Source organism: Ursus arctos, unplaced genomic scaffold (genome assembly GCF_023065955.2).
Source record: "Ursus arctos isolate Adak ecotype North America unplaced genomic scaffold, UrsArc2.0 scaffold_1, whole genome shotgun sequence".
Classification (NCBI taxonomy): domain Eukaryota; kingdom Metazoa; phylum Chordata; class Mammalia; order Carnivora; family Ursidae; genus Ursus; species Ursus arctos.
The window spans coordinates 24,798,001-24,820,792 of record NW_026622763.1 but is presented as its reverse complement, the minus strand read 5'-3'; the positions used below and the strand labels follow the sequence as shown (position 1 = coordinate 24,820,792).

General features: G+C 34.3%; 1 protein-coding gene and 1 non-coding gene across 2 annotated transcripts in view; both read left to right on the top strand.

Annotated features, from left to right (window-relative positions):
• The window catches only part of LRP1B (LDL receptor related protein 1B), a 1,450,575-nt gene that overhangs the window by 549,326 nt on the left and 878,457 nt on the right, over positions 1-22,792 (top strand). The window lies entirely within an intron of this gene.
• On the top strand, positions 12,390-12,494 carry LOC113263519 (U6 spliceosomal RNA). The gene has a single exon (XR_003319240.1). It is a non-coding gene; the product is annotated as a U6 spliceosomal RNA (small nuclear RNA).

Sequence of the window (22,792 nt, the reverse complement as noted above, 5' to 3'; positions counted from 1 at the left end):
TAACTTAGCTAAACTTGTCTGGAATATGTACAAATACCTTGTCTCAAGTCTTTATTCCCTTTTCTAGGAGAACTCCTCTATTCCCTTTTGGCCAAGGCCATTCAAACTCATATCGAGAAATATTTTTCTTATCTCTTTTCAAGCAAATGGCATTTTTTTTCCCCAGTAACATTTTGCAATACAAAGAAGAAGTTGGGGTGGGAGTACTCTGGATAGCAGTCCTAGTATCACTATTTTTATCTTTAAAGATACACTCTAAGAAACTGATGGTAGCTTTTATTCTATCAGATTCTCCAACACTTTTGGAATATCTGTGAATAATCTGAGCCACTGGGGTAACATTAAGCAAATTATTGTTTCACTTATAAAATGATTCTCAAGTGGCATGAAAGCTCTTATACTCTCTGCCAGAGAATAGTTTGCATACTGGAAGAATCTGTGCCATTATTAGAAAAGAATAATTTTATATTTCCAAGTAGTTTAAAATTATTTCTAATTGTTTCTTACATAGAGTTCTGTGAAAACAAGAAGTGCATATGAGCCAGTGGTACTGATTTGAAAATATGTGGATGGATTTCCTCTTTTCACTCAGGTGTAATGAGGGCATCAAAGATGACAATGTGATATATACTCTTACCGAGCTTGGAGTATAACAGAGTTATGCTTCAAATATCAAATATTATAACCAGAAGATATAGTTACTATAGTTTACAAAAAAAAAAAAAACTCCACTCTAAATAACAAACAAAATGCTAAGCTGTAATTTATTTGAAGTTTATGAGATAAATGATGGGTCAGGCACAAATGTTATTTTCAAAAAGTAGAAAATCTTGGTTTGGAAACACCACCACAAGGGAAAGGACAAAAATTAACAACAATAAAATAAGTACTTGACACCATTCCCCTTGTATATTAGCACTCTTTCACATTTAACATAAATTCAGGATTTTACTGTAGGTTATATAACCATATTCAACGAAAAAAAAAAAGAATAAGAACAAGAACGAGAAGAAAAAAAAAACAGCTTTTATGCTGAGCTATATTTTGTTCTGCTTGACTGCTGAGCCTTGCAGGATATTGATCCAAAATTGATATTTTCCCTTGAGCCAGATTCTTAGTGGTTTGACTAGGGAGAAATTGGTCTGGCCTTAGGGTCAAGGTGGATGTTTTACAGTGTCAAGTAGTGTTTACTCAAGATATTTTTTTTAATCATGCAAAGGAAAAAGTCAAATGTTGAGGGTATCTGGTCTTCTTTCAGTTTTAGTGAGATAATTGTCTTTGTAAGCACTTGTAAAAATTGTGTTTAGTCAGGAGGCATCACACTTCTTGAGTACCAGGTATACTATAAATCATAGTCATTGAAATACTATGGTACTGACATTAAAACGGACAAATAAACCGATGGAACAGAATTGAGAATCCAGAAGTAAATGCAAGCATGTACAATCAACTAATATTTGACAACAGAGCCAAGAATACTCAATGGAAAGAAGCCAGTTTCTTCAATACACTATGCTGGGATAATTGGATAGTCACATGTAAAAAGAAGGAAACTAGACTCATATTTCACACCACTCACAAAAATTAACTTGAAATGGATAAAAAGCTTAAGCATAAAACTTGAACCCATGAAATTCCTAGACGAAAACATAGGAATAAAACTCCTTGACATAGGTCCTGGTAATTAATTTTTGCATATGACATCTCAAGCACAAACAACTAACTAACTAGATAGATAGATAGATAGATAGATGATAGATAGATAGATAGATAGATAGATAGATAGACCAGTGGGACTATATCAAGGTAAAAAGCTTCTGCACAGCAGAAGAAACCATCAACAAAGTAAAAAGACAACCTATTTAATGGGGAAAAAAATATTTGCAAACTTTGTATCTGATAAGGGGTTAATGACCAAAATATATATAAAGAACTCCCACAACTCAATAAAAAATTAAGAAGAGAGAAAGAAAAGAAAAAAGCAACCCCATTAAAAAACGGGTAAAAGACATGAATAGACATTTCTCCAAAGAAGACATATAAAGGCCAACAGGTACATGAAAAGATGCTCAACATCACTAGTTATTAGGGAAATGCAAATTAACAATACAATGAGATATGACTTCATGCCTGTTAGAATGGTCATCATCAAAAAGAAAGAAAATAGCAAATGCTCACATAGATGTGGAGAAAAGGGAACCTTTATGTACTAGTGGTGGGAAGTTGTAAATTGTAAATTGATACAACCATTATGGAAGACAGTATGGAGGATACTCAAAAATTAAAAATAGAACTACCATATGATCCAGTAATTCCACTTCTGGGAATATATCCAAAGGCAATAAAAACATTAACTCAAAAAGATATCTGCACCCTCATCTTTACAGTAGCATTATTTACAACAGCCATGACATGGGAAGAACATATCTATCAATGTATCATTGCATTTTTATCCAAAGAATTTGTGATATACACATACATGTGTGCATGCACGCACACACACACGTATGCACTGACACACGCACACAAAGAGTGGAATATTATTGAACCATTAAAGAAAAAACAAAGAGGAAATCCTACCATTTGTGACAACGTGGATGGACCTTGAAGACATTATAATAAGTGAAGTAAGTCAGATAAAGAAAGACAGATACTGTATGAACTCACTTATATGTGACGTCTAAACAAAACATGACAGAATAGACTCATAGAAAAAGAGATCAGACTTGTGATTACCAGTGGCAGAAGTTGGAGAAAGGGAGAACTGGAGGAAAGTGGCCAGAAAAAACTTTCAGTTACAATATAAGTAAGTACACATGTACAGCATGGTGACTATAGCTATTAAATGTAGCACCTGACTAGGCACTTTCTTGCCCATGACACCACCAGACTATGGAAATGGGAGCTTTCAATAAATACTTTGCCATTTCTACCACAGTCTTCTCTTCTGGCTACCAGATATCTATATGCAACCTTACATATCTAATCCTATACATAGAATATACTACATTTAGACCAGAGTGGAGGATCCCTAGGTGATGAGTAATCCTATTCATGATGACCTTTTGTGCTTCCTTGTATACAACAAACTATGAACCAAAAGAAAAGGTGTCTGTACCCACTGTCCCCTCCATACACTATATAAATGGATGGACCAGTGATAGAATGACAAACAAAACAAAATTATCAGCTAGAAAAGAAGATTGGAAGCACAGTAGTCATTGGCATAAAGCAATAATGAAATCCTGTCAGGCAAGGAAAGGAAGGCCCTCCTGCCCCGGCGGTTTGGAAGTATTTTGTCTAGATGCTGCTTCTTTCCCTGTAACATTTCCCCTTGTCCATTGTTCTTTACCTATGCTTCCCCTGGGAGGTTCTTTCTTGTCTGTTGTATTCAATACATCAATACATCAATGTGTGCCAATACAAAATTGGCAATGGGGAATATTTTCCCCCTGTGGACTCTATATATTTCACAGACTGTTTCTTGTTCCTTTCAAGTTGTTTAAAGGTTTGAGGGGACAAAGAATTTTGTAAGCTAGGGTCATGACTTTGTGGTTATAAATTCCCTAAAAATTAGTAGAATTTTTATTTCTTTGCTTCTCATTACCTTTATATACCAGTATCCTAAGTTATATTCTAGAAATAATTATCAAACTCAAATTATTTCTTTGTACCTCACACTCTTGCTTTTCTCTTTCAACCTATTTGTGGTTACTGTGGGGCGTGAAAACAATGCTTCAGTGGGGAGTAAACATCTTTTGTCTGAAGGTGAAATTCTTCTGTTTAATTGGAACTCTTAATTGGCTTTTGGTGCTCAAAGACATTTTCAGTATTTTTTCTTACTATTTAGGTCCTAGAAACAACTCGCTTTCCAAACCTGGGGGGGCCTCAGTTTTGCACTTGGACTATCCCTTTCAGTGTTTGCTATTAACCAGCCAATTTTAACTTATACTTTTTTTTTCTATAATATCTTGCTAAAGTAAGCATGTAGCAACTAATACAACTACTACTATTGTACTTTTAAACTTCTTTCTTTAAATCCACAAGCTCAAAAAGCATTTGTTTTTTTCTTCCAATATATTTATCAAGATGTTACAAATGACATTTTTTAATAAGTATTTTTAACCTTTATTATTTTCAGTCCTGAACAATAATTACATTGATGCTGCTGCCTTAACCATGAAACCAATGTTATGTACTTTAAATTTTTGTTAAGGTAGTTCTGTACTTGTGCTACTAACTTCTGAATTTTTATGGTAACACTCACTGCTATAAATTTCAGTGGATAGCACAATAGAAATCCCATTTATTTGTTTTCTGTTTTATCGCTCAAGTTAGAGTCCAATGCATGTGTTCTTAGCTGTCAGGCAGTTTTTTTCTATGTGATGATTCAAAGATGGAGGCTCCTTTCATCTTGTGGCTCCTTATCCTTTAGGGCCTGAGAATCCTCTGATTTTTTTCTTATTTTTTTAATTTAAATTCAATTAATTAACATATAATATATTATTGGTTTCAGAGGTAGAGGTCAGTGATTCATCAGTCTTATGTAACACCCAGTGTTCATTACATCACATGCCCTCCCCAATGACCAGCACCCAGTTACCCCATCCCCCACCCCCTCACCTCCAGCAACCCTCAGTTTGTTTCCTATGATTAAGAGTCTCTTATGGTTTGTCTCCCTCCCTGATTTCATCTTGTTTTATTTTTTCCTCTCTTCCCCTATGATCCTCTGTTTTGTTTCTTAAATTCCACATATGAGTGAGATGATATGAGAATTGTCTTTTTCTGATTGACTTATTTCACCTAGCATAATACCCTCTAGTTCCATCCATGTCATTGTAAATGGCAACATTTCATTTTTTGATGGCTGAGTAGTATTCCATTGTGTATATATACCACATCTTCTTTATCCATTCATCTGTTGATGGAAATCTGGGCTCTTTCCATAGTTTGGCTATTGTGGACATTGCTGCAATAAATATTGGGGTGCTGGTGTTCCTTCAGATCACTTCATTTGTACTTTGGGGTAAATATCTAGTAGTGCAATTGCCGGGTCGTAGGGTAGCTGTATTTTCAAATTTTGAGGAACCTCCATACTGATTTCCAGAGTGGCTGCACCAGCTTGCATTCCCATCAACAGCATAAGAGGGTTCCTCTTTTTCCACATCCTCGTCAACATCTGTCATTTCCTGTCTTGTTAATTTTAGCCATTCTGACTGGTGTGAGGTGGTACCTCATTGTGGTTTTGTTGTGTATTTCCCTGATGCTGGGTGGTGATGAGCATTTTTACATGTATCTGTTGGCCATTTGGATGTCTTCTTTGGAGAAATGTCTGTTCATGTCTTCTGCCCTTGATTGGATTATTTGTTCTTTGGGTGTTGAGTTTGATAAGTTCTTTATAGATTTTGGATGCTAGCCTCTTATTTGATAAGACATTTGCAAATATCTTCTCCCAGAGAATCCTCTGATTTTTGACCAGAGAGAGAAAAGGCACATCTGCCTTTTTTCTTTTTTCTATTTCTAGCTCAGTAGCGACCTTTATTATTCCAGTTATAGTCATAGTTAGTGACATCTAGTCACTTGGTCACATCTGAAGGCAAGTAGCTAGAAAATATGGTTTCTGGAGTGGCATGAGCTATGAGCTTCTGGTGACAGATGACTGTCTTTGCCACTGTAACCACTATCTGATTTTATTATTTTATCTGATTTTATTATTTTCTTGTCTTTTGGTTACTAACAAATTAAATGTAGAAGAGGATAACATGTCAAAGACTTTGTTTCTAAAAGGTATTTTAAATTGAGTGGGTTCATGTTTCGCCAATGTTTTTTAAACTCCCCTCGATGTTCAGAATTCAGGTTTATCATTTTACCTTGAATGAGTTATTTTCATTAGGTTTATATTTCCTCTTGATACATTCACAAATCCACATAATCTATTAAAAGTTTGTCTGGCAAACATCTAATCAGAAAAACAAGTATATTAAACCCTGGCTAATAAATGGAACAATAGGCATCTTCATATTGGGGCAATTTCTCTAAATAAGTGGTGCCAAATTCCTAGAACCTAAACATCCTCTTCTCTGGAAAGGCTACAAACACCATGAACTTTCCTCACTCTATTTCCAACTCTTTCCAGAGTTCTGAATGATAATTATTCTTCTATTTGTGCTTGCTAGTATGCTACCAGCTCATAGAAGCCAGTATTCTCCATACTGGCTATCTTAGATTTTAATTGATATACACTAAGCTAGTATTTATTTTTCGTTTTCTTGTTTGTTTGGGAGCATACTTTGAATAAATGTAATGTTTACAGAAATTCAATCTGAGAGTGGAGGACAAAATGGGTTATTGTTAGGGGTAACACCAGAGGCGGAAGAGAAAGACCATTGAAACAGTGTGAATATAGTATAATAATGGTCAGTATGTTTTCTAATACTTTAGACACTGACAAAAATCCTGACTTTACCTGCTTAAATGACAAGTGAATTCATTTTCTCACTTAGAGGAAGTCCAGAGAAGAGCAAGCTTGGTTGGATCCAGGCTTGGTTAGATCCAAGCTTGGTTGAATTAACACCTCGATGACATCATTAGAGAGCCACATCCCTTCCATAACTCTGCTCAGCCATCCACAGCTACATCCTTTTCCCCCATGGTCATAAGGTTGCTGCCAGTAGCAACTGAGGAAAATTGCTTACTTATTCTCATGCAGCAGGAAAAAGAAAGAAATCTGACCCCTTAATATGGACTACAAATCTATTACTCCAATTTGAATGGGCTAAATAAGGTTGCTTTCTCACACATGGAGCAGTCTCAGTTGCTGGGAGAATACCATGTGCTGTTTGGATTTATATTAATCAGAATCCACCCCAAGATCTGGAAGTGTATTCCATTTCCCTCAGTCACGTGGGATTTGGTGGTGGCGAGGGAGTGGGATGGGGAGGGAATGGGGAATGGTGGCTATCTGAACATAATGAAGTTTCTGTTAGGAAAAAGAATTAGAAGAAGCCAAACATAATTTCAGTGAGAATGGGAGAGAGATGTATTATTGATTTCGGTGCCATGGGAATATTTGCTGTGGAATCCAGGTCCCTGTACTTGAGAGCAAATCATGTTCCTCATGATGGATATTTTGAGGTTCTTTATCAAAACCCTGCAAATACTAGATAAGGATGGTAATGGAGATGATAATGATGATGATGATGGCGATGACAGAAAGATGACAGTGAAAACTGCATTGATAACACCTATGATGATTTAACAAGGCAATTATTCAAACTGTGGCTACCACACGTTTTTTTGTTTTTTGTTTTTTTTATACTGAAGCATGCTAAATTTACAGAGAAAGCCCTAGTTTATTCCATAGGAAGATATATTTTAGGGATCAATAGTGACTTCCTGATGAATAAGACAAACATAGGTTTAGATGATTGAAGATAGGGAAATTTCTAGTGAGAAATAGAACTAGCTGCTGGAAACTCTGCCTTCCTTAAATGCTCTTACTCTTTGGATCTGTGTCTGTTCCTATTATTCAAAGACAAGTACCTGGATACTATAAGCAGAATAATACATACATTTGAGATTGCTTAGTAAAGTTATTTTTAAAGCCATGCCTTTTTTTAAAAAAAATTTTTGTAGTTAGCTCATATATTAGATTTCACTTATCAGACAACTTAATATCGAATGATTTAAAAAATAATTTTAAGTGTATTTTATTAAAATTAATTATGTTAAGATGAATAATAGGGAATAACTCATAAAACTTCTTTGTTTTATGATCTATAGGATTAAAAAAAAGTATGATAATTGTGATTAAAACCAAAATCCCATTTTTCTCAAATTAAATAAGAGTATTTATTTTAGTCAATAATATTATAGGTAAATTTAGAGGATTAAAGTGCCTGCCTTAAACACTTGTAATTAATAGTATTTTTTAAAACTTATATCTGAGCTATGACATTTTCTGGGAGGTAGTTTTATTAAAGGTTTGAGTTGGAAAGATCTTGATGTTACGTATTTTTCATAATAATATTCTTAGTGTTCATAATGTAGAAGCATATATATGTTATCTGAGACAAAGTATAACGCGATACTTTATGGAGCATCCTGCTCTGCCCTTTGTCCTACGTGAACTGATGCTAAATACATCATATGGAATTCATGTAGTGAGCTCATCTGTGCTATGGGAACTTCTTCATGATGGAGGTGATTTTACTAAGCATGTTCTCAAGGATGATCTCAACTATCCCAGAACCTCAAGTCACTCTATCATCATTTCCCTAAAAACTAAACTATCGGACTATTACATCTAGAGAAGTAGAGTCAATTAACTACTTTTGCATTATCTATCTTTTATAGAGCCCATTTTTTTGAGAGACAGAGAAAGAAAGAGATTAATATTAACATTACTGAATGTTTACTTTGGCCAGTCATTATTCTAAACACTCCCTGTACATTGATCATTTTAATCCTCACAGTATCTTGTGAGGTAATTAATACCTTTATCTTCTTTTACAGATGAAGCTTGGAGAGGTAAATTACTTGCCCATAGTCAAAGAGCCAGTAAGTGTTGCAGTCAGGGCTCAGACTCAAGCAACCTGCACGCTTACCCACTACACTATACCCATTATGAGTCAGCTTTAATCGGGGGGGGGGTGTAAAATGAGGAATTTGGGGGTTTGTGGTGAGCCACCATTCATTCACAAGACTGGGTACTCAGTCCTGAGGAAAATGGCACTTGGGAATATGTGGTGTGGTAATTTTGTAACTTAACATAGGACACCTGTAAGGTTTGCGTATGTGTCAGTTCCATGAGGATGAATAGAAATGACACACTGGATTTGTTCTGAAAATTTAAAGGAAGTAGTTATATGACATTATGAAAAAAAAAAAAAAACTACAACAAAAACAGAAAGATCAGTGGTTGCCAGAGGTTGGGGCAGGGGATTAAAGGAGGAAAAATAGGTAGAATAAAGATAATTTTTAGGACAGTGAAACTGTTCCATAAGATGCTGTAATGCTGAATACACGTTATTATGCATTTGCCAAAACCCATATCACTAACTGTACAACACAAAGAGTGAATCCTAACGTAAACTATGGACTTTAGTTAATAGCAATGCAGTAGTATTGTTTCATTAATTTTAACAAGTGTAACACACTAATGTAAGATAGAAGAAACCCTGAGTGAGGAAGAAAGGGGATGTATGGGAACTTGATATCAATTTTCTATAAACCTCAGGCTCTAAAAATAAAGCCTGTTCAGTTTTTGAAAAAGGAAGAAAAAATTTATTTGTAAGTGACCATATGACTGTAATTGTGAGTCAGTCGGGAAACAGGTGACTCATTTCAGAATAATTGTATCTTTCATTCATTAGTGTTGACATCCAGGACTTCCATATTCTCACTCAGGTACAGTCAAATTCCAAAAATGCCTTGATTCTGTGTTCTCTGTGTTCCACTAAACTGTGAATTCTGGATGAGCCGAAGTCTACTTGCCTCATTCCTTCCTGAATAGGAAAGAAGCACCTTTCAAAAGCATCATTAATTCTTATAGAGCCACAGGGGCACAATTAAAGAGTGGTTGAGTGTTTTCCCCAAATGTGTAACTTACAGGGACAGAAGAAAGAAATCTCCACCTGTATCTTTTAGCATGATTATCATGATGGGCTCGATTTTCCCACGCATAGTCAGCCTTTGTTAATATGCTGGCATTTGAAGGGAATATTTACTCTCAATTTTAAAAATGAAAGAGCTTGTATGGGCTGAGAAAAAAAGAAGTGGGTAAATACTAACATTTCTTGTGGAGTGGAAACTACTTCCCCTGCACTTTTCCCACCATTCAAGTCACAGTTTGTGAAGGAAATAGCTTTAGAAATTGACAGAGTCAATGGATCCATAACTGTGCTTTCTCCACACGGTTAAAGCTCAGTGTGAGACTGGCTGGCAACGTGAACAGTAAGGGAGACATAACAGGATGTGGGGTTATTAGAGAAAGCAGGAGAGAGTCACCTTTCTGTCATAACTAAAGTCTAGCTGACTCACCCATGCATGAGAAATGCTTCTTCTGGTCTCATTTTCTAGGGTTGGTGGCTTGACTGCCCCCTCACCCCAAACAGTTTTTTATCCAGAAAATACTTATGTGAGGCTAATTATCATATCTACCATTTCAGAATTATGGGTTTGCTTGGTCCTCATACCTCTTCATAAGAAAACAAGAGATTTTTAAAAGATAACACAATTTTAGAAGAAAAGATCTAAATCCACACCAAGTAATAGGTTTTGCTATATACTGTTTGATAGGAATAGGAGTATATAGAAATATTCATAAATGGTATATAGGTACTCTTTAATTAAGAGTTTGCATAATTGGTAACCAAACTCCATCATGAATATAGGATTAATAACCTGGGTAGCAACACTTTTTGTCTGTTCAGATTTTGATTATAATTGGGGGTTGGGTGGGAGGGAGTGGTGTCTTTTTCTATGCCAATCTATGTCCAAATCCTGTTTTCATTTGTACATTTGAACCAGGTTGATATTGGACTTGTTGCTTCCTGTTATCAATTTTGATACATTAAGTGATGAAATTTCAAACTTTTGTCCTTAGAAAGGACAGTTTCTGTTCTTTACTACCTAACAACTATAATTCTGTTGCTACTTTTCTTGTAATGTCTGTTCCTGCATGCTACTGTACCATGCAATGCAGGATTAATGATAATGCAGTTCTCCTCAAATACTGACTTCAATTATTTATAACTATCCCATAAAATTGTGTAATATAAGCCATTGGTATAGTTTTGGAAAGCCTCCAGTATGTTGAAATGAGGGGGAAACACAAAAATGTCAAGATTAATTACTAATCTGAAGTTTTTTCTTTTTTTTTTCTATACCTCCATATACTCCATCTTTTACAACCAATTTTGTACTACTAAGGGTTTTTATAACAAAATACCATTGAGCACTATGTCTATTATGATTACTAATTTGCTCTGTCATGAGTTTACTCTATTGTGCTCTTTTATAAACCATTAGCTTATATCATTCGTTTAGTCTTCACAAAAGCCTGTATTTATCATACCCATTATACAGATCAGGAGACTGAGGTGGGAAAAGAAAAGCACTTGCTAAATGTCACACATTTCTAATTACTGAAGTCAAAAATTAAACTCAGAAAATCTTGCTGTAATGTTCCTGATTAGTAATAAATTTCTGAACAGAAGCAATACTATTAGATGAAGAGTATATGGACAAAAGTCACTATTTTTGTAACAGAGACTATTACTGTTATTATTACAGTTATTTATTGTAATTATTTTCTCTAGTGTCCTTTTCTCTTTTGACAGTCTGAACCACAAAATTCTGTCTATAATTTGGTACTTCAGGACTTTAAATTTCAATAGTGATTGAGTAAGATTTTTTAATAGTTCACTGTCTTACACAATGCACTTCACTACTGTAGGTAACTGACTCATTTTCTTTCTAAACATAGTTATAATAGAAACCGCTGCTTCACTTTCTAGCAGATGGAGAGCAATCTTGTTTTAATGCACATCATTTACAATAGATACAAGCTGTCAGATAACTTCTGGTAAAATAGGGTGCTGAATCAGACATTTATTTTTAGTGGTAATGTTGACACATAGACTAGCCCACCCAAATGGAAGTATGCCATATCACTTGGCTCTATAGATAAAATATGCTGTAATATTCTTTGTCAGTTTTCATTTTAGATTTTTGTTTTAGACTTCCTGCTGTACACCATGATTTCCATTACTTCTCTGTAAGCAGCTTGTTGTCTTAAAACCATTATACTTTAATAGTTATATATTAGTTTTTGTTTCTTCTTTGTTAAGAATCATCTAAAAGCCAGTAGTTTTAAGTAGTTACGTCATAGTTCTAAAAATGTGCCCTAGAATCCAACAGATTTAGATTTGAATCCCGGCATAGCTCCTTATGGACTGAGGGGAAAATATGTTTTAATTACTGAAAACCTCCATTTTTAAATATTTCTATCAAAGATTATTATAAGAATCAAATGAGTTAATGTTTCTGAAGTGATTATAATTTACCATATGTATTATTAACTTTAATTCACTAATATGAGGCATCAAACATATAATGAAAGCCCCAACAAAAACAGATTTTAAAAAGTGAAGGAGCTGAATTAACACCTACATGACAATATTGGTATATATCAGGTGTGTCTGTTCCACTTAGTTAATGTCTATCATCTATAGTTTGATAAGTATTTTAATACTGCTACTGCAAAGAAGAAAGGAAGAAACATTGGTATTTATTATATGCACAATGCCTCTTTTGGCTAATTCATGTAGATGTGATATTTGGAAAATATAATGGGAGCTAGATTTGGATAAAATTAAAAATGCTAGGTGTATATTTTAACTGCACATATACTAAAAACGGAACAATACAAGGATTACCCTGACTTCTACATAAGGATGACACTTGTGAAGCATTTTATATTCCATATTTTTGGAAAAAATATATTTTGTATGTTTTTTGTGTATTCGGTGATAAAGTAAGGATGGTAAAATTATAATAAATGGGGATTCAAGGTAAAAAGTTTATGGGACTCCTTTGTATTATTTTTATGACTTTTCTGCAAGTCCCAAATTGTTTAAAAATTAAAAAGACATAATCAATATCTTGGGAAATAAAAAAGTAAAAATAAAGTAGCAACCAGTCTTTTATTTTTTTTCAGTCTTTTAAATAGTATGTTTCAACTAGATCTGGATGAACCCTTATGGGGTGGGTGCTTTTAAAGTATAGAGGTTTTATGTTTTATGTGTATTACATTTTAATTTTTGGATTTGCTAGTAGTACTCTACAATAAAATAATGTATTTTTCTAAAATTCCTCTTTTTAAGTTGTTAAAAAGCCATGAGCTTACTTGATACATCTTATAAAAACAAATCATTAAGAATGTGATTTATTTTTTACTCCAGTGCAACCAGTATGTACTTTCATACGTAGATACACTCATAAATACAAATTATGATAAGTGTTATATGACTATAAACAGTGTGTAATTGTCAAGACTGACAGAGAGGGCATTAATTAAATTAGTTGGCCAGTGAAAGTCTCACTGAGGAGATGACATTTAAAATGTTACTTAAAGGATAAGAAAAGAAAATTAGGGAAGGTGGTAATGTCGACAGGGAGCACAACGAGCATTGCAGAGGGAGACCAAGTCTGATACCTTGAGGAGGAAGAGAGTGGATGGAGCATGTTTGAGAAACTGGAAAAGAGACAGTGTGGTTGGAGTACAATAACCAAGGAGATGAGTGGCTCAAAATGAATGTGAAGAGAGAGGCTGTGGTTGTATCATCTAGAGCCTTGAAAGTCACACTGGAGTCAGTTGGCCAGATTTACAATCTAGAAAGCTCAGTTACTGTGAAGTGTGTTGTGTGTGTGTTGTGGGGCAAAATGGGAATGGAAGGATTAGTGAAGAGCCTATTTTGATAGCTTAAGGTGGGTAACAGTTGCTTGGACTAAGGTAGTACCTGCATAAATGGAGGAAACATCATTTTGAGATCTATTATGTGTATGTATCATGAATATATTATGGATGGAAGAGATTTACTTAATTACAAATAGCTATGGTTTAGCGGTGCCTGGGTGGCTTAGTTAAGTGTCTGCCTTCAGCTCAGGTCATGATCTCGGTGTCCTGGGATTGAGCCCCATGTCAGGTTCTCTGCTCAGTGGGGAGTCTGCTTCTGCCTCTCACTCTACTTCTGTATTCTCCTTCTCTCTTTCTCAAATAAATGAATAAAACAGAACAAAAACAAAAACAAAAGAAATAGCTATGGCTTAAGACTTCAACTGAAATCATGCCAATAACAATGGCATACTTAACATTCAAGAAAATATTAGAAGCTTGCTATTAATGAGCATTGTGTTAACTAAGACTTCTGACTAAAAATGATTGTTTTTAAGTGAGTGAGATTTAATCATGATTATTATTATAATCACAAATTATGTGAAACTTTTAATTTCTTATTTTCCTTTAAAAACTCATTTAAATGGATATAACTTACTGAGAATGTGCTATTGTTCCTATTTTCTTAATGGTTCAATTATACTTAAAATGATTAACGACATAATTTCATATTATCTTGGTAGAGGTTGATGATGCACTTCCTAAATGAATAAAATAATAATAAGTGAATAATTAATTTATAAATCCTGGATATTGTGAGCTTGTAGGAGGTAAATGTATATCTAATAGATGATGAAAAATCATTAGCTAATATTGTTTGTAATCATGATATTCCATGGGGATTAGTGACCTTAGTTATCATAATTATGGTAGTATAAACATTTAATCAATGCTATCAGTATTTTACCACTGAAGAGTTAACAGAGAAAAGACAACCAAAAAGTAGAGAAAACAAAACAAGAGAGTTGGTGATGTGGAGGGCATAACATTGCATATTGAGAAGAGCTCTGGCTTAAGTCAAAAGAGTTGGCTTCCAGTTTTAGATTCAGGTAACCTTGGTCAATTCACAACTGATGATTTGTAAGGTTTTCTTTCAACTCACAAATTCTGTGCTTTTTCTGAAATATACCAGGGATTAGAGCCCTCTGGCTACTTTTATCTAAGTGTTCTTGTTCATTCTACTTTCTCTCTGCACAACAGCTTGTTTTAAAAATCAGAACTTAAAAATCAGTGAAGATATTTCATTGTCTATCATTGTTATTTGAGTTTATTGAGAAGGTGGATTCTTGAGAAGAATGGAAAGATCAGATGAAGTGTGATGTCTTGAAGCAGGAATGAGATGATTAAAACACTGAGCCATTGAGATAGTGGGTCAAATAGAAATAAGGAAATAATAGTAACTAGTTTTAGTAGTTGGGTAGGAAAACATTGCAAAAGTAATCAGTAAAAGAATTCTGGACCAGCTGCTACTATATTTCCAATTGTCTTATTCCCCCTTAGAGTGACTCTGTGTCCTCTAAATTCCAGAGCTTATTTTCTTTTTAATGAGGCTATAGGGGATTTAAAGCTGCTTCTCCAAATCTGGATTTCAGCAAAATCTGTTTGTTACTATCACAAAAAGAAATATGGCCCCAAAATAAGCATGATCATAATGACTACAGAGAGAAAAAAGCCTACAACTTGGGTTAGAATACCTTGAGTAGAGTTCTAGTTTAGTACCTTACTGGCTGTTTTATACAACTATGTGAAAAATCATTATCTGACATTCAAAAGCAGCATTTGTAAAATGTGAACAATTTTGTCTGTTTCGGTTATCCTCATCAGGAAAATAAGAGTTAAATATGTTTTTTTATCTGGAGACTGCTCTATGTTTGTGAGCTAGTTTTTACTATTCATCAGTGTAGCCTGTCTAGTATGACCATTGATGGATACAGAAGAAAACTGGGAAATTTCTTCACTACTATTAATCAACTTTGTATTACCGTAGAGTTTAACAATGATTGAGTTGTATTCACACACCCAATGCTAATTAAGAAAAAAGCAGAAAATTCCACAAAACTCATAGTTCCTCCAGCTCTGCAATAGATCATCGCAGGGCCATTAACTTCTCTGTAAGATTCTGCTCACTCTTCTAACTTCCATCTCCACCTTCTGCTTCCTTGTAGAGCAATCACAGATTCTCTCGCTCACATTATGAGTTCTCTAAATGCCATCCAACTCAATACAACTGGAATTCAATATCTTTTGCATACAATGCAGATTAATGCTTTTCTCCATCTCTGTTTCTTAGCAGTTCTAGTGTAGATTTTCCACAAAAATATCAAGTAGTGTCAAAGTTTCAGTGTTTTTTTAGCCTATCCCCTAATATCTAACATTAGACAAGTCCAAGATATAATAATCATCTGCAGAGTATAATAATTTTGACTTGGTGCCTCACCAGGGGTTATAATCCTGATTTCGAGCAGACATCTTCCTAATGCATCTTAATGTAAATTCACAAATTATCATATATCCAAATGGTTATCAATCAGTAGAATCATCTTGCTGCATAAAACAGTATTATTACCAAGTTGAGGAGTTTTTATTCATTTTGTACAATTCGATTCAAATTATACTTTGTAATATAAACCTTTAATTTCCTTTTATGGAAATATGTGAATTTGCTTGAACAGAGAAAGTGAGTTTATAAATATGCCACCTAAACATATCTGTTGTGAAGTGAGCTGTGTCTTTTGTATTAAATTAGGTACTTCCCAAAAGTAGAGGTTCAAGGTTCAGACAAGTTTTTGTGTTTAGGTAGGCTATTTAGGTGGTTATTCCAGGAAGCAAGAGTGTGGGGTGAAGAAAAGTACAGGAAGGAGGTAAAGGCAATATGAAGCATGTTCCTGCAGGAACTGTGATGAACTGGGGCTTGATTCTCCTTAGAACTTTCTGAGAAGCATATGGAATGCTTGTCAGAACTGCCTACCTGTGGACTCATCATGACAAACTCCTTTCCTCTATGGGTTGAGTGTTGCCTTGGTATGTTAATTCCCTAGGCTTATGTATGCCTACTGAACAAGATTTACTTTGCTCAGGGTGAAATGTTGTCAATATATGGAAAATCAAAGCTCATTTTTAACTGTCCACCATAGATTCTACAAGGATTAGAAGCCAAGAGAGTGCGTGGTAGGACGTCAGGTACATTCTTACGTATGCATTTGTGAACTTCAGTGATAAACCATCTATAAAAACACTGTTTAAATCATCCGGAGCCCAGTACTATTGTTTTTAGACCTATACTTCCAAATTATATTTTCAAATTTGGAAAACCAGAAAGTAATTAAACTGGACCCTCTATTTATTTTATGTTTATGTCAAAACTGCAAATAATGTGAGATTTTATCCTATTTGCAAGCCAAGTTTACCTGCCAGAGCTTCCTAGATCTTGGCAGAAGACAGGAGACTGGGTCAAAGATAAAGTACTTTATTGCTCACAGGACTGCAGGCAGCATGAGCTCCACGCTCAAATTAGTTCTCCTCCTTTTCAAACATCATTGAAAAGATAAAAAAAGCAGCACCAGGATGCTTATATTCTAGAGGAAGCCTCTAGGGGCAGATCTGAAAGATCATTAACGGCCTTCCCATCCCCATACCTCCCACAGTCTAAGGTTATCTCTCCTCCAAGTACAGGATTTTTGCTGTCCTTCCACCTCCACAAAGTCTGAAGTTGCTAAAACTTCATCTTCTTTTTTTCTCCCCCATCATCTCCTACTTCATCCAAAGCTTTGCCTGGAAGAGTCAAATGAAAGAGGGACCAAAGCATATTAATAAACTGTAACCAGAATTAAGTCTTAATGTCCCAATTCTCATTCTGAACAGGCTGCCATTCAGAGACTATACACATTTAGGCAGGTCTGGGGTTGCCACTGTAGGGTAAAGAAAGACACATTGTGGCAAGGAACTGTCAGGAAGAAATCCTCAAATTTCTGAAGCCTATATAATGCCCTCAAAGCTTTTTACCTGAGATTTTTTCTTATTCACAAAGCATCAAATTATGTTGTTCTAGTTGCACAGTCTTCTAGGTCACAGAGAGCTTTATTCATCACAGGATAGGCTCCCCAAGTCCCATTCAAGGAATGTAAAGGTGGACCCAGATGGATGATATCAACACAGTAAGTTTGTAGGATAGCTAAGCAACTCTGAGTTTAGGAAACCACCGATTTTATAAGGCCACAGCTAGCCACTGGCCCACCAACCTTTGCCCTGGAGAGAGGCATTATCTTTATTATTCCGTTCAGGGGACAAATCTCCCCCTTGCCCCAGAGGGAGACACTGCTTTACAAACATCCTTGAAAGGGTAGTATAAAACAAAAGTTGCCAATGCCTTTGCTTAAAACAATGGGCAGAAATGTCAGAGATCCAATGGAGAGTTGTGTCCAAATATTTTGTTGATTTTGGTGGTGGCATTCTAGTCTTTCCATCTGAAATAACTGTATCTGTTACTATATCCCCCCGCCTCCTGTCCGCTGTGTTTTAAAATAATACAGCCTGAGAAGAACTGGCAAATAAAATATTAGTTGTGTAAGAAATAAAAAAATAGTTTTTTTAACAAATTTACTTTTTGTTCATCGCTATAATTTTTTTATCTTATTTCTACCCAATGTTGTAGTAATGAGGAAAATGGAACTTCCATTTCATTATTTTTAATGAGATACATGTACAAATAGTAAAAGCTAAATTGGAAAATGAAGGTAATGAAGAAAACCATTGAATTTTGTAATAATTTGGCTCTACTTTAGGCAGATGATAAAAGAAAAAAGTATCCTTTATTTTATTGCATTTAATACTTTAATTTTAAAATACTTTGACTCTCCAAAAGTTGCAAAATTAATAGAAAACTCCTGTAAACCATACACCCTACTTCTCCTAGTGATAACATCTTACATACCATAGTAAATTATTAAAACCAGGAAATTTAAATTGGTACAATATTAACTCAACTACTGATGTTATTCAGATTTCATCTACACAGTTTTTGTGTATAGTTCTTTGAAATTTCATATGTACGTATTTATATAAACATCACCAAAATCAGGATTCAGAACATATCCATCACCACTGAAAAACTCTCTTTTTTTTTTTTTTCCTTTTTAGAGTCACACCCTTCCCTAGCCCTAACCTCTGGCATCCACTGATCTGTTCTCATGACCATTATTTTGTGATTTAAAGAATATTACTAAATGGAAAATGTTTCAATTAAATATTTTGAGATTGACTTTTTTTCCACCCACTCAACAGGAGTTCCTCAAGATCCATTCATATTGTGCATATTGGTGGCACATTCCTTTCTATTGCTGAATAGCATTCCATTGTAGAGACATAACACATCACTTATCCATTCACGTGTAAAAGAAACCTTTGGGTGGTTTCCAGTTTGAAGCTATTCATTATTTAAATAAATAATGTATTTAATAAATTATTTCAAGCTACTATGAACATCTGTGTACAGGTTTTCATGTGAGCATAAATTTTCATTTTTCTAGGATAAATACCCAGGAGTATGATTGCTGAGTAAATTGCATGGTAAATTCATGTCTAATTTTATTTAGAAACAAAAACCAAACAAACAAAAAAACCACTGCCAAACTGTTTTCCAGAGAATCTGTACAATTTTACTAGCACTATGAGATCTAGTTGCTCAGCATCCTTTCTAGCATTTGGTATTGTCAATATAGATAGATAGATAGATAGATAGATAGATAGATAGATAGAGATAGATATTTATTTTAGCAATTCTAGTAGGCATATAATGAGATCTTATAATACCTTTCATTTGCATTTCTCAAATGGCTAACAATTTTAACATTTTTTATTTGCTTATATTCCCATCTTTTTAAACGTAATGTTATTTATTTTGTTATAGTAAAAGCCAAATTGTGACTCTAAACAATAGGACTTCTTTTGCCCAACTTATTGATTAATTGATTTATTTCTTGTCATTTGAGAGGTTGTATTAAATTTTGTAATTATATGAGAAGCTAATGCTCAAGCATTTAATTGCCCCAAAACATTGGGGCTGGCACTTTTACACAGTTGCCTTTCAATTTCACCACTTCGCTTTTTTGTTACTCTGAAATCTTATATGTTTCTTTAAATACTGCCCTGATTTAGATTGGCTTCACAGCAATTTATGATCATGTACTGCTTAATTAAATTATTTTCCTTCTAAACCTATTCTTATCTGTTCTAATAAAATTTCACTGAAAGTTTGCAATAAGGGGAATGAAGAAGACTATTAGTTTACTAAAGTGAGATTATATTAAAATGATACGTGAAAAATATATGGTTTTAAGGTTATAGGAGACTGGCTAGAAGAAGTTAAGTAGTTAAGTCCCTTCTGTAAAAAAGAGGTAGCTTTATGCATTCATTTCCTTCATTCAGTTATTCTACAAATATGTAATTTTGTCACAACCCACTACAAAGAATACCAGTGCGTAGAACCATTGTATCCCTCCAGGATCTTACAAGGAACATGGGGTGAAATGGGTTATAAGAAATAATTAAAAAGTAATATCAGCCACTCTGGATTATAGATAAAGACTTCATGTTATTAACTGGCTTATACTTACCAACCTAAGCATTTTATTTTTACTTTTTAAAATCTGTAAACAAACATACCTGGAATCAAAATTTTCTAGGTTCACTTCTAGTATTCAGAGACTGGAAGTCAGAGAAATATTCTTATAGTTGGCAGTTAGAAGGATTCCCGACTGCGCAAAGCAGCTTGAAAAGGAATGTATATTGTGGCTGCCTGGCCCCACATCTAAAAAAAGGAAAAGAGGTGTAAGTTAAACCATGATATTGGAATCTCTTTGTATATACTTAAAAGAAGCTGATAATAAGTGATACCTTGCTCTCTCAGGATGGACCACAGAGAGAACAAAACTGAAAAGGCAAGTATCTTGGAGAAAGGTGAGCATAGCCTCAAGAAAAAACCTGGGGGGGGGGGCGGCGGTGTCAGTGGTGCTGCTGTCCCAGCTTTCTCTATGTTTCACTAATTTGTCTATAAAGATATAAACAGAATTCATGTTTTCTATGTACTTAAAAAAAGGACACAAAGTGATATGATTTTAATTATGTTGAATACCTGCTAAACAGTGTAAATTTATATATTTTACTTCCTATGTTATAGTTTCAGTTTAGTTGACCCTCACCATCATATTGCACAAAGCTGCACTGAAATTCTCAGAATTACTTCAGAGAAAAGAAGATTCCATTGTGTTTTAGGAGTAGGAAAACAAAAAGATACAGAATAAATATAGGTTTAATTTAACAGGTTAAAAAGAAAAAAAATGTATTGATGTGAGTCATGTGAGTTTAGTCATTTAATGATTATATTCAAAGAGCAGTTCTTTCCGTATTTGGTGCAAAAATAGGAATATCCAACATTTCACACACTTAACAGCGGCAGTCATAAACACAGTATATTAAAATAGATTTTAAATAGTTAGACAATGTGTTCGGCCAGTTATGAGAACTGGTGTATTTGCTTATCCAAATAAGCGAAATGTGTGCAAGTATGAAAATAATATTTTTTGTGTGCAGACTTCAATAACTCTTGTTTATCCCTGTCTAACCAATAACAATCACATGAGTTACATCAATGAGAGTTTCAAAGACAAAATAACAATGTTTTTTGTTAGCTCATTCTTATGTTTATAGAATAAGTTCTTACATAGGCTTTTACCTAAGTTCTTTTCTCAATAGGATTAAACAAATGGTAACTAGCCTATTGAGTAGTAAACTTTTTTTTCAGCACACAATTTTTGTGCTTAATTAATGAAAGGGATATGCCTAAGTGAGATTTATTAGTTCCTTGTTGACAAAGATCTTGCTCTTGATAGGTTATTGCCATATAATATATATAATATATATATTTATATATAAATCTTTATATATATATAATAGGACTTCTTTTGCCCAACTTATTGAATATATAATATATATTTTTATATATTTTTATATATAAAGATTTTATCTATTCATTCGTACCACAGAGAGAGAGCACAAGTGGGGGGAGTGGGAGAAGGAGAATCAGATTCCCCACTGAACAGGGAGCCCAATGCAGGACTCAATCCCAGGACCCTGGGATCATGACCCGAGCTGAAGGCAGACGCTTAACTGACTGAGCCACCCAGGTGCCCCTATATTTATTTGAATGAATAAAAATGGAGAAGAATCTATGTCTACATGTTTATACTTTTAATTAAAAATTTTTATATATTATACATAAACAATAGAAAGATGATTAAAAGGGCCAAGTTTCTATTTCTGACTCTGTAGCTACTATCCTTGTACCTTGGTCCATTAGTTCTCCTCTCTGACATCCAGCTTCCCAGTTCCACAGAAGAAGGTAAGACAATTCTTCTCCAGAGTACCTCTCAGGTTTAATTTTTTTTTCCTGTAATGTGTAAATTTTATAGATTTTTTAAAGTCATACATAAAAGGTAATAATTAGACATTATTTATGTCCCAGAATAAACAGTTAATATATCATATTTCTACCACATGCATTTGTATTCATACATTTAGAAAATTGCATAAACTTTTATATTCATGTTTTATAAATTTAAAAGCAAATTAAAATTAGTATGTTACATATGCTTTTTATATCCATACATTTTTGTAAGTTTAAAAGCAAATGATAGGTGACATAAAGCATCTTTGTTATTAAAGACTGTTCAATATAATGCCCTATCCAGTGAAATACAACAATATAATTATTTTCCTATTTGTTAGACTTATGGAGGGTGGATGAAGTTGAAATTGGGAATGAGAACAAGATTTCATTGGGCAGGATGGAATAGTGTACTGACAAATACTCTGAACCTTTCAACAAACCAAATTGATAATTGATGCTGAGATTTTTCTAACAGACATTTATTGACCGTGCCTCTGCTTCAAAATACTGTATTTACTTCAACTACCTGTTTCCAGACTTTGACTTTTTTTTTTAAGATTTTTATCTATTTATTTGAGAGAGAGAGATGTGAGAGAGAGAGCACGAATGGGGGAGGAGGTAGAGGGACAGAGGGAGAAGGAGAAACAGATTCCCTGCTGAGTAGGAACTCCATGTGGGGCTCCATCACAGGACCCTGGGGTTATGACGTGAGCGAAAGGCAAACACTTAACTGACTGAGCCACTGAGGCACTTGACTTTTTAAACAGAAAGAAAGGAATCATCAAAATTCCTAAATTGTATATCTACCAGTGGGTTTCATATGCTCACTTCTGCTTTTACATTTATCTATGAGAACTCTTCCTCTCAGCATGTAATGTGGCACTTCTAAA